At 41.0% G+C, this 12351-nt stretch overlaps 1 protein-coding gene across 1 annotated transcript in view; it reads left to right on the top strand.

Moving 5' to 3' along the window:
* The window catches only part of LMF1 (lipase maturation factor 1), a 376591-nt gene that overhangs the window by 63490 nt on the left and 300750 nt on the right, over positions 1 to 12351 (top strand). The gene's annotated exons all lie outside the window — the stretch shown is intronic.

Here is a 12351-nt window from a genome sequence, read left to right as displayed (position 1 = left end):
CAATGGGATGTTGTTGTTTTTTTTTTACTGTTTATTAAGAGAAAATGAGGTACGAAACAGGGGAAAACAAAACCACAGATACAAATATGCAAAAGACAGAATGGAATTGTCCAAACCAGAATGATGTGCACTAATAAAAGTGTCCTCCAACTCATTTGATGGTGTCAAAGCCTTTATTCATCCAATAACATAAAAGTTCATCCAACGACTAAATGACTCGACATGTACATGTTTCAGTCGAAGGGCCTGCATCAGGAGTCTTAAGAGCCTACAACACCAATAAAAAATGGCGTGGTGTTAACTCGCAAAAGTGATGCCAAACTTCAATAAAGACAAATAGGGAAAAACGAGCAGAAAATCCTTGTGACGATTTCTTGAAAGCAAAGCCAAGTAACTGGTGTACTACTGCTAGGAGGGGCCTAAGGCAACTGGGTAAATTCCGGTTGGCCTAGGTGCCTCAGGCTCCACCTGTGGATGGGATTTGAGCTGCCTGGGCCAATCAGGCCCTAAGGCCTGCCATTCGAGGGATGGCTGGCCTGCTAGACGGACAGGTTTGGGACCCGTCCAATGAATTTTACAGGTACAGGGAGAGTGATTAGGGGTGGGGGGGGGTCAAGGGGTCGGGGGGTCTCATGGGTCGGCGGGTGGGGGCCGATGGGGGGTTCAGGGGCGCAATCGTGGGAGGGGGTACATAGAGGGCAGAAGGGCCTGGGATTCCTCCTGCCTGTATGTTAGTGGGGGTGGGAGATAGGGGGGTCACCTGGGCAGGAGGGGTTGGGCTCCCTCCTTCCCAGATCGAGTGTGTGTGGGGAGGTCGCCTGGGCAGGAGGGTTGGGCTCCCTCCTGCCTAGATCATTGTCGGGGGTTAGGGTTGTCACGGGGCAGGAGCTCCCTCCTGCCCGGATCGTGTCAGGGGGAGGGGTGGATTACTGCAGAAGAAATGCTTCATCTCTCCTGCCACTTTAGCGATCCCAAGTGCCACATTTAGCGGCACTTGGTGGTATCGCTATTGCGGCAGGGGAGATGAGGCATCTCTCCTGCCGCGATGGTTACGGTGGGGGATGGGTAGGTTGCCGGGCCACTGAGCTGATCGCGCCAGCCGCCGTCAGCTCAGCGGGCCCTTTTTCGGCACTTATACCTATTTTGACTTAGTCTAAGTAAAAACGTATAAGTGCCGACTAGGCAACCTGTCAGAAGGTTTGGTTATACCTGTTGTACGACTAAGTGTAGGTCAGCCTACCTCCCGCCCACCTCCGTCCCTTTCCCCTCCTCTAAAAACGCCTCTTTTTGCTCTATGCGTTTAGAGGCAGAGGAAAGGCCTAAGCTGGTTTTAGATATGTCTAAAACCAGTTTTGGTTATGAGTACTTGGAAGATCAGGCTTTTTGACCATGAGCCCCTTAGAATTTTATTATGTATGATGTTATTATTATATTGTATGCTGAGTACCTATTGTGTAAACTGCTATGAACTGCTGGTTAGGCAGTATAATAAAATAAATTATTATTATTATTGTAGTTCTCCATATCTTCCAGATTTGGGCCCTCTTCAGTCTTGCCTTACTGCTCTTTCTTCTTGGCTGACTAACCATAGGTTAGTACTCAATCCAAACAAAACTGTAACTTGTTGGATCACTGGGTCCCTTCCCAACCTTCTCAAATTCCTATATTGTTCAACCGACTGATTCAGACTGTGTCCTAGTTTTGCTATTTGGGGGTCATCTTAGACTCCCAATTCTCTTGTACTGTTAAATCAGTCTTTTACGCCTTGTGTCAACTTCATTCATTCCTTGACTTTAATTTGCTCATTATCTCAAAATTAGATTTCTGTTATTCCATTTATGCAGGCTTAACTACCATCCAATTAAAACGTTTACAGACTTTGCAAAATACTTCCCTATGCCTCTTCTGTCATTTTGACAAACTTTTCCCGCTTTTTCTGTGCCTCCATTGGTTACCTGTTCAATATTGTCTGCTGAACAAGGGCTAGTCTCAGGGCACTGGTCTTTGACCAGAGGGCCACCGCGTGAGCGGACTGCTGGACTTGATGGACCACTGGTCTGACCCAGCAGCGGCAATTCTTACTATACTTAAAACACAAATCCCTTCATACCGGGCTGTCTTTGTACCTTCCACTCCATTATATTTACTATGATCGATTGATGCATATTGGCTAGTTCTTACAGGTCCTCGCCAGGCTCATTATGAGTCGACTAAAACGTCAGCCTTTTTTTTCTTTGCACCAAAATCCAGGAATGATCTCCTTCCTTATATTCGTTTAGAACTCAGCTTTCTGAAATCTAAGTCAACCTTTCATCCTCCTGATTTTCCTTCCTATAGGAATCTAGGATGTGACTTGAGGAGACTAGGTTTCCACAACCTACGCTTGTTTTTAAATAATTACTGTGGTTTTGTATGATTACTTTCCTTTTATTGAATGGAGTTCCTTTCCTTCTCATATTTTATTTTGTACACCACTTTGGTCCACACTTTGGATAAAGCAGTTTATCAAAATAAACATAAACATCATTAATCATTCAAGCTTGGGACACTCTATTGCACTTCTTTGACAAATACCCTTCTCAAAAACAAACACCTTAATCGCTTTCTGTTTTAATCAAAGGGGGCAGAGCCTCAGATCCCCATGTATTGTAAAATCTTAACAATCCTGTGCGTTGTATATAATTTTGGTGGCACTCTATTGCATCCCATCATCATGTCCCTCGCTTTCACAGTTTGAATGCCGAGAGGATGGTGAGTAGCTTGTTTGCACTAGTCTGATAGTGTGTTACAGGTATTGCTCATTTCCAGGAGAGGTTACACTAGATCTTACAAGTTTAAATTGCCATCTGATGTGATGGAAGGACTCAACCCCTTTTCTTGTCACATGCTTTAATACAGTGGTCTCAAACTCAAACCCTTTGCAGGGCCACATTTTGGATTTGTCGGTACTTGGAGGGCCACAGAAAAAAATAGTTAATGTCTTATTAAAGAAATGACAATTTTGCATGAGGTAAAACTTTTTATAGTGTATAAATCTTTCCTTTTGGCTAAGTCTTAATAATAATATTGTAATTTATAGCTAAAGAGACATATAATCAAAAAATTGTTTTATTTTACTTTTGTGATTATGATAAACATATTGAGGGCCTCAAAATAGTACCTGGCGGGCCGCATGTGGCCCCCGGGCTGTGAGTTTGAGACCACTGCTTTAATACCTTCCTCATTTGTCTGAGTCGGGTTTAAAACCCAACTCTTTAGTGTAGCTGTGATTATCACCAACATATAGAAGGAAAACTCATCTCTGTGCAATCTTTCGTTCAATTTACGAGGAGGTTGCTTGTATGGAATCTTCCCATCAAGCCTCTTGCAGAGTGAATGAGCTCCAGGCCTTACTAATTTCTTAATGACATGGTAGTTCTGCACACCCATCCTAAGTTTCTTCCTAAGGTCATTTCAGATTTCCATCTGCCAACATTTTTTTTTCTCAAATCTCAGGCCCTCAAAGGTAAAAGTGCATTGCACACGTTGTATTGCAAGAGAGTCTTGGCCTAAATTCACTCAGGTTTTTTGTTTCTTTTGATCCTAAGGTTGGGGCTGCCATCAATAAACCCATATTGTCTAATTAGCTAGGAGGCTACATTTCCTTTTGTTTTAACCAAGCAGCTTTGATACTTGAGCTGTGGTGTTATTGGTCAGCTCCATAGAGGAAATTTCATATATTCACAGTCTACTACTATGGGCTGAACAGAACTCAGATATTTAATGCTGGCAGGACTTGCTCAATCCCGGAGGATTGGAAGATAGCCAATGTTAAGCCCATCTTTAAAAAGGGATCAAGAGGTGACCCGGGGAACTACAGACCAGTAAGTCTGACTTCGGTTCCAGGGAAAATGGCGGAAGCACTGATAAAAGAAAGCATCAAGGAGCATCTAGAAAGGAATAAACTTATGGTAACAAGCCAACATGGCTTCTGCAAGGAAAGATCGTGCCTGACGAACTTATTGCACTTCTTCGAAGAAATTAACAAACGGATGGACAAAGAGGACCCCATAGACATCGTATAATTTGACTTCCAAAAAGCCTTTGACAAGGTACCCCATGAACGCTTACTTCGGAAACTGAAGTACCAAGGGATGGAAGGAGATGTACATAGATGGATCAGAAATTGGTTAGAGGGTAGGAGTGAAGGGCCACTACTCGGACTGGAGGAGGGTTACGAGTGGTGTCCCACAGGAGTCAGTGCTTGGACTGCTGCTATTCAATGTATTTATAAATGATTTAGAAACAGGGACGAAGAGCGAAGTAATAAAATTCGCAGATAACACCAAGCTATTTAATGGGGCTAGGCCTAAAGAGGACTTTGAAGATTTACAAAGGGACCTGAACAAGTTAGGGGAGTGGGCAACGAGATGGCAGATGAAGTTTAATGTAGAGAAATGTAAAGTCTTGCATGTAGGGAACAGAAACCCGAAGTACAGCTACACGATGGTAGGGCTGTTACTGAGTGAAAGTACCCAAGAAAGGGACTTGGGGGTAATAGTGGACAAGACCATGAAGCCGTCGGCACAATGCGCAGCAGCCGCTAAGAAAGCAAATAGAATGCTTGGTATAATCAAAAAGGGTATTACAATCAGAACGAAATAAGTTATCCTCCCGTTGTATCGGGCGATGGTGCGCCCGCATCTGGAGTACTGCTTCCAATATTGGTCACCGTACCTAAAGAAGGATAAGGCGATACTCAAGAGGGTTCAGAAGAGAGCGACATGTTTGATAAAAGGTATGGAAAACCTTTCATATGCTGGAAGATTGGAGAAACTGGGGCTCTTTTCCCTGGAGAAGCGGAGACTTAGAGGAGATATGATAGAGACTTACAAAATCATGAAGGGTATAGAGAAAGTGGAGAGGGACAGATACTTCAAGCTTTCGAAAACTACAAGAACGAGAGGACATTCGGAAAAATTAAAAGGGGTCAGATTCAGAATCAATGCTAGGAAGTTCTTCTTCACCCAACACGTGATGGACACCTGGAATGCGCTTCCAGATGGCGTGATAGGACAGGGTATGGTATTGGAGTTCAAGAAGGGATTGGACAATTTCCTGGAGGAAAAGGGGATAGAAGGGTATAGATAGAGGGTTACTAACAGGTCCTGGACCTGTTGGGCCGCCACGTGAGCGGACTGCTGGGCATGATGGACCTGTGGTCTGACCCAGCAAAGGGACTGCTTATGTTCTTATGTTAATCTATAGACCAGGTGAGGCACTGGCTAATGGCGCTGGTGACAAAGGGCATCAAAATCCTGGTCTCTATAGGTAGAAGGGAGGGGAGGGAGAGATGCCAGACTGGGATTCAGGATTTTGGTGCCATTTATCATCATCAAAAGTGAGGGGGAAAGGCTTAAGAGAGAAGGGGAGCTACTGGGTTGGCCACTGTTGGAAACAGAATACTGGCTCAATGGACCTTTGGCCTGCCCCAGTATGGCAGTTCTTATTTATTGAGATGGCTTGAGGAAATCCAATGCTTATTCGTAGGATAAGCAACATAAAATCTGTTTTACTACTTGGGATCTAGCTCTAGGTACTTGGGACCTGGGTTGGCCACTATTGGAAACAGGATACTGGGCTTGATGGATCTTTGCTGAGTCCTAGTATGGCAATTCTTACTGGATCATGAGTAGAAAGGGCACCAAAGCAAAGGTTGGTTTAGAGCACCACAGTCTACAACCAGGTTTGGGCATCAGCATTGAAGATCCAGGTTTGTTTATTTATTTTAAAAATGTATAATCCGAATATCCTTCAGTTCTATTCAGAGTGCAATGAAACATCTAAATAACAAGTTACAGCAAGCAGGTTACAGCAGTTACCCAGAAGCTGTCCATATACTGTCCATATTCAGCTGTCCTACTTTATTGGCTTACTTAACCAACTAGTGGACTGAATTTTGCTGCTAACTGGTTAAATACTGTCTCGGGTTCTAAGTGTCCAGTGTTGTGGCAGTCAGGGCTAATATTCAGTGGCACCTCCCTGTTCAGTGCTGCTGGACATCATCTGTTGCAATGCCTTTTTTTCTGGGGAGTCCCAAGCTTTGAGGAATTGCTATTCTCCTTGTCCTTGGAGCAAACATGTGGGCTGTATGGACAGAGGAATCCAAGTCCTCACACACTTGCACAGTTTCCCCAAGGAGTTGGATTCTACTCAAGCTGAATAAATAAACTTGAAGTGGTCCGAGAAGTGGAGTCACTAGCTTCTAGTACATACTAAGATGGCGAAGCTTTCCTGCGTGGACTCAACCTAGCCTTCAAAGGAACAGCGTGCATTGCTATTGTAGGTACTGTAGAATTGCCGCTGCTGGATCAGATCCATCGTGCCCAGCAGTCCGCTCACGGGGCGGCCCTTAGGTCAAAGACCAGCGCACGTTCTTGTTCAGCAGGAACTTGTCTTAAATCCCAACAACAAAAAAGTCCTATATCACCAATAAACTGGAGTAGTCCTATCCCCCATTTTCATATAATGAAATGTATGTGTAAATCAAACTGAAAACATCCCTTTACCAACACTCAATCATGTAGGAGAACTTCCCGTAAGTTTCCACGCATACCATACAGTATCAAATCTAAGCTTTTAGAAAGAGGCAGCTGAGGAACAGTTTTATTTCAGCTTGTAGCTTATCCTTTCCGGCAAGTACTTTCATGTGATCCAATCTTGACCCATCGTGTCATATTATGGTATGCTCTACCTCACTGAATTAAAGCCATATCCACTCAAGATTCACTCTTATAATATACTTGAAGAAAAACGATATCAAAAATCTCAGAGTCTCACAAAACCAAAAGAGTTTGATATAAGAGGACCGAAAGGGGTATCAGACAACCCTGCACACAACGATTGAGTGCTGGGAGAAATTCCTCACTTACCCCATGGAACCTCCACCACCTCTTAGTGTGTTGCTTATTTCAATTTATAGCAGCTTTGTTTTAAAGTTACTCATGTTTGTTACTCTATATTGAATTTTGCTTTATATTACATTTCTAGTAAGTGTAGAGAAGTTACTTAGCTTTCAGCTTTCAGTTTAAAAATCAATCCCCTGAACGCCTGAATTGATTTTTAAACTGAAAGCTGAAAGCTAAGTAACTTCTCTACACTTACTAGAAATGTAATATAAAGCAAAATTCAATATAGAGTAACAAACATGAGTAACTTTAAAACAAAGCTGCTATAAATTGAAATAAGCAACACACTAAGAGGTGGTGGAGGTTCCATGGGGTAAGTGAGGAATTTCTCCCAGCACTCAATCGTTGTGTGCAGGGTTGTCTGATACCCCTTTCGGTCCTCTTATATCAAACTCTTTTGGTTTTGTGAGACTCTGAGATTTTTGATATCATTCTACCTCACTGAAAGCAGATTGAAGAAGCTAGTTTATCCTTCAGAAGGATTTCGTTGGCTGCTATTTGAATTCCTGGTTTGGGCACCGGAACAAGTGAACCAAAGAAAATTTGGTTTGAAACTGACTATCTCTTCAGTGGTGCAAGCCAGGACTCTTAATGACTTTTTTTGCTTTGAAAGCAAACGCAGACAGAAGAATTGGCTTCCTCTAGCATTCAACTGGATAATTTAATTTTCAGATGATTTTTAACCAGCTTTCTGTAATGTCCAAGAAACTATCCATTAACAGTATTTGAATTCATTTGAGCACCTAGCGCAGATGATCCTGTGACAGTCATCTGTAAATGCTCTAGTTCACACATACAACAGCTCGGGGCAGCTCTGTAAAGTTCCGTTTCTGAGGTCATCTTTAGAACTTATTTGCTCTTCCATTTAAGTACCACAAAAAAAAAAGTTTTCCTCTCAACTCATGTTTTTGCTCTCTTGTCCCTCCCCTTCCATTTAAAATGTGGACATCATAATTACAGAGCTCAGTATCCCAGTTTTTCGAGATCTCTGACCACAATAAAGTGAATCCAGAAACCAGACAAGTGGTTTCATTTACTACCACTGGAGCTTATTTCCTCCCTCCTGCCTCCTCCCCCCATGACCACTGTGGAATATTGAGGCTTGGCAAGAACTAAAAACAGCTGTCAGAGATGTTACTTACCCCCATGCTATTGACTAATGTTGCTTTTTAAATTAATTTTTAAGTTGACATAATTTAGTCATATGACTTGATAAGATGCCAGTTTCTAAGATACTCAGGCAAAAGACTAAAAGAAACATCACTCTATATAATCTTTCTTGAATTAGAGAAAGGTATTGCACTCTACTAAGAACGAAAGCCTTAGATAAATTGGATTCCTTTGCGATGCCACTTTCATTGACATATGCAAACCTGAGCATGTTTTTGATATCTTTAATGAGTTTTATCTAATTTTATTTATTTATTTGATTTTATATCCCGTCCTCCCAGGAGAGATCAGAACGGGTTACAAGTTTACATACATAACAAAATATAAAATGACAAACATTACATGGTGTGATACAGAATGACAAGCATTGCATGATAAAACGTAGGATGGCAGCTTTGCATGGCACTCAGATCTGGTGCTTGTATCTAAATAACTATTGAGTTAAAAATATTTTAATAACATGACGAGTCCCTCCTCACACATCAGTTATCATAGCCAAAAAAACAATGATCTGGAGCACCATCATGGCAGCACTCTCTTCGCCGATTGTTCCAGCCCTTTTTATCTCTGTATCCTGCTTACATGTATTCCATGACTTTACATTGTGCCTGTCTTCGCTGATTGTCCAACTCCTCTTATTATAAACTGCCTCGAACTACTATGGCTTCGGCAGTATATAAGAATAAAATTATTATTACCCAAGGCAGCAACAAACAAAGAATCCAGTGGAACTACAGTAGAATAACAAGTCGAAGAACAAAAGGAAAAACGGCAGTGATGTTGTACAGGATGCCAAGTCTTTATTGAACAAACATTAAAAATAAAACCACGAAACAGTTTGTATCCAAAAGGACAGATAAGGCCGGACCCGACACGGTCCATGTTTTGAAGAAACACTCCTTCCTCAGGGGTCCTAATTTGTGATGTATCAATGCAAGAAAACCTGATGGATAACAACTGGATAAAAACTGGAAACAGCAGTGAATAGCTGAACAGACGTAAAGGCTGCTACGTTTTTGCTTTTGTTCTTTTCCTTATTACCGTATGGAGACAGTGGTGTGATGGCTTAAATGGGGAGACAGCTCTCTGGCGAAATGCTGAATTCATGTTTTTGGGTTTTAAAGATTTCACTAATAAGTTATTTATTTATAAGGTATATAAGAATGAGGAGGCTGGCTACGGTATAACTCTAGCTTTACATGAAATAAGTGTAGCCACTGAGGTCATCAAAAATATTTTTGCACATTTTGATATTTATTTGCTATTTTTGAAGCGTTTATATGTGGATGAACTGAATGAATGAAAAAGTTTTGATGGTGTTAGTGAGTGTAGCATTTATCAATTACAGTTATTCATTAGCTTCATTCAGAAGGAATATTTTTCTATACTACCTGTGGCATAAATGCACTGGAGGCGAGTCTCAATTGAGTGAGAGGAAGCACTGGAACGAAGATGAAAGGGGATTAACAGGGGTAATCTGAGGAAATGCTTCTTCATGGAAAGGTTGGTGAATTCATGGAATGACCTTGTGGAGGTGGTGGAGAAGAAAACTGGATCTCTAAGGAAGTGAAAGGAAGAGTAGATGGAGAAGCCACATGGTCTTTATCTGCCTTCAATTTTCTGTGTTTCTATGTAAATCAGAAACAAAGTCAGAGCTTCATACTGTGTATAAATATTTACACTGAATGTTTTAAAGCGGTCATTCCTGCTACTTGCTCAGTTTTGGTCAGATGAAGCCTCTGTGCCAGTAGTTAAGTACTGCAACTGCGGCCAATTCTGACACTCCCACGCCTCTGAGAAAGAGTGGAAAATTTCTGTCAAAAAATATGTTTTTAGGATTTAATATCGAGGACCTAGTAAGCAAAGTTCTGTTGCCCTAGGATTGAATTTCAGTGGAATCAGGTGGCCAGAACTGTACAAAAAGTTGACAGATAACAACCCCTTGGGGCTCTCCAATCTGGTCTCAGCCTCCCCTCTCTCTTTACTTTGGGCTTGATTCTATATGGAGCCACTTCGTTTTCCATAAATGAAGGTATTCTTGCCATTAACATAAATGATCTCTTGTAGTGGACAATTATGTACCATGTTGGGATGGTGCATACTTTGGGTGGAGTGCACTTATACGCATGGAAATTCTAGAGTACTATAATTTATATGTGTTCATCACTTCCCTAAGTGCAGGACTGGTGTAAGTGGCTGTGTCTAGATATTCCCTCATTCTCTGTTTACTTTTATCGAATAGGCTTGAAAAAGATGTCCTAAATAGCACTTCTTGGTTATGTGTCTATCTTTTGCATGCTTGAAGTCTGTTGTTGTGGATCCTATAATTGCTGGAAGCCTATGCAAGATATCCACTACCCCCTTTGTGAGAGAGTATTTTCTCACATTCCTTTCAATCTTCCTCCCTTTAACTTCCTATGATGACCCCCCTTTTCCTTCTGTGGGAAATACTGCCTTCTGATTACCTTATTGAAGTGTGCCAGTTATTTGAATGTTTCTATCCTATCTCCCCTTTTCTTTGAGAGAGCACATTTTTAACTCTTTAAGTCTCTCCAGATGTTCTGGGAAGAAACATACCAAAAACTATAGCAGCCCCTACAAAGAAAAGAAAAACAGCTTTAAAATTAAAAAGAAATAATGAGAGAAAAGAAATCCAGAAAACTTCTGGGAGTGAGAAAAGACATTTGTATAATCTTTTTTGGATATGTCCGGAGGAGGCGCTTTTACGAACTGATAGTAAACATATGTGGTTTTTATTGCAAATTGTTGGGTGTAGTTATGAAATACTAGTTTCTGAGAGATCAGTGGAAGGAATGAACAATGCCACTCCTTATGAAAAACGTGCAGTTTCATAGCTTAGTTTATTAATTTGATGGACTGCTTTACAAATAATATACCTAAGTAGTTTGCCATGAAAGAAAGGCAAAGCAATCCAATCAATGGTAGCCAGAAAGAAAGGATAGAAAGGCACAGATAAGTAATTCTGTTCCCACAGATCCTAACGTCCAGTTATCCCTGAAGGACTGCAGTAAGTATTTCCTATAGCAGGTTTTGGTATAGATTGAGCATATCCATGTCAGACGTCGTCTACTCAATTAGTACAGAATAGGAATTACATTCAAATTCTATAACATATCGCATTGTAGTGATATTGACGGCCTGATGCAGCATGAGGTTGTTAATATCACCAGAATAAAATGTGCACATGAATTGCCTAGGACTCAATATATTGTTAACCAGGATCTGAAAATCCTTAAGTGCTAATACATGTTGACTGTTCAGAATTTTTGAGTGGAGAAGATCCCTTAGGGTGGCAGACAACATAGAGATAGCGGATATCTGTAAGACTTCACCAGACATGACATAAAACAATACAGTTAGGTAGAACGATTAAAATAGCATGTAATGCAAAAGAAATTTCCAAGCAAAAAGTTAAGAGATTAGTCTCCAGTCTTAATGAACTTTGCAAGACATTTCATTATAGCAGACCCACAGCTAAAAGGCCTAGCTGATAAAAGGAGATTTATGTCTATAAAGAGGGTAAAGAACAGTATTAATACAGATAAACAGGACCGTTGAAAGGTTATTTCCTGCTGGGATATTTTGAGAGTGGTTTGATACTGCTGTTTTATTCTGCTGCTGAAATAACCTTGTGTTTACAGTGGGATTTGCTATGTCTTTGTATCTAATGCAGCTTGAGGGCAAAACATGGCCACTTTGGATTTTTAATAAAGAATTACATCTTTTAAGGACCCTGTTTATGTGTGGTAATATTGTTTTGGAATTCCAAATTACCAGGCCTCTTTGATTTTCTTCTACAAATAAGAAGGTGTCATTAGCATTTTAAACTTCAGATGATGTTTAATTTGATAACTAGTGCAGATGGAAGATGGGATATAATATGCTCTTTTTATGCACACGTTCGTAAGCCAGGCTGTGCTTAAAGACCAGGTTGAAACAGGTCACTGATTGTCAGCTCATTTATGCTAATCCAAAGAGTCTGAGTGAATGTTGGCTGTGCCCTATTGCATGCTAGAAAGTTTAGTATAGATTTCCCTGAGAAATGGGAAAGCTAAAACTGAATCGGCCTTCTTAGAATCAGCTAAATTAGTTTATTAGCCTATGCCATGGCTGAGCCTTCTAGGTACCAGGGTGGTATGTCACTTTTCAGACTTAAAAATGGAACATTCCTTAGTTTACACTCAATGAGAAGGTGATAGAATAGAAAAAATGT

This window comes from Geotrypetes seraphini, chromosome 11 (genome assembly GCF_902459505.1).
Source record: "Geotrypetes seraphini chromosome 11, aGeoSer1.1, whole genome shotgun sequence".
NCBI lineage: Eukaryota > Metazoa > Chordata > Amphibia > Gymnophiona > Dermophiidae > Geotrypetes > Geotrypetes seraphini.
Note: the sequence above shows the minus strand (reverse complement) of the source record. Positions and strands in the feature narration are given on the sequence as shown.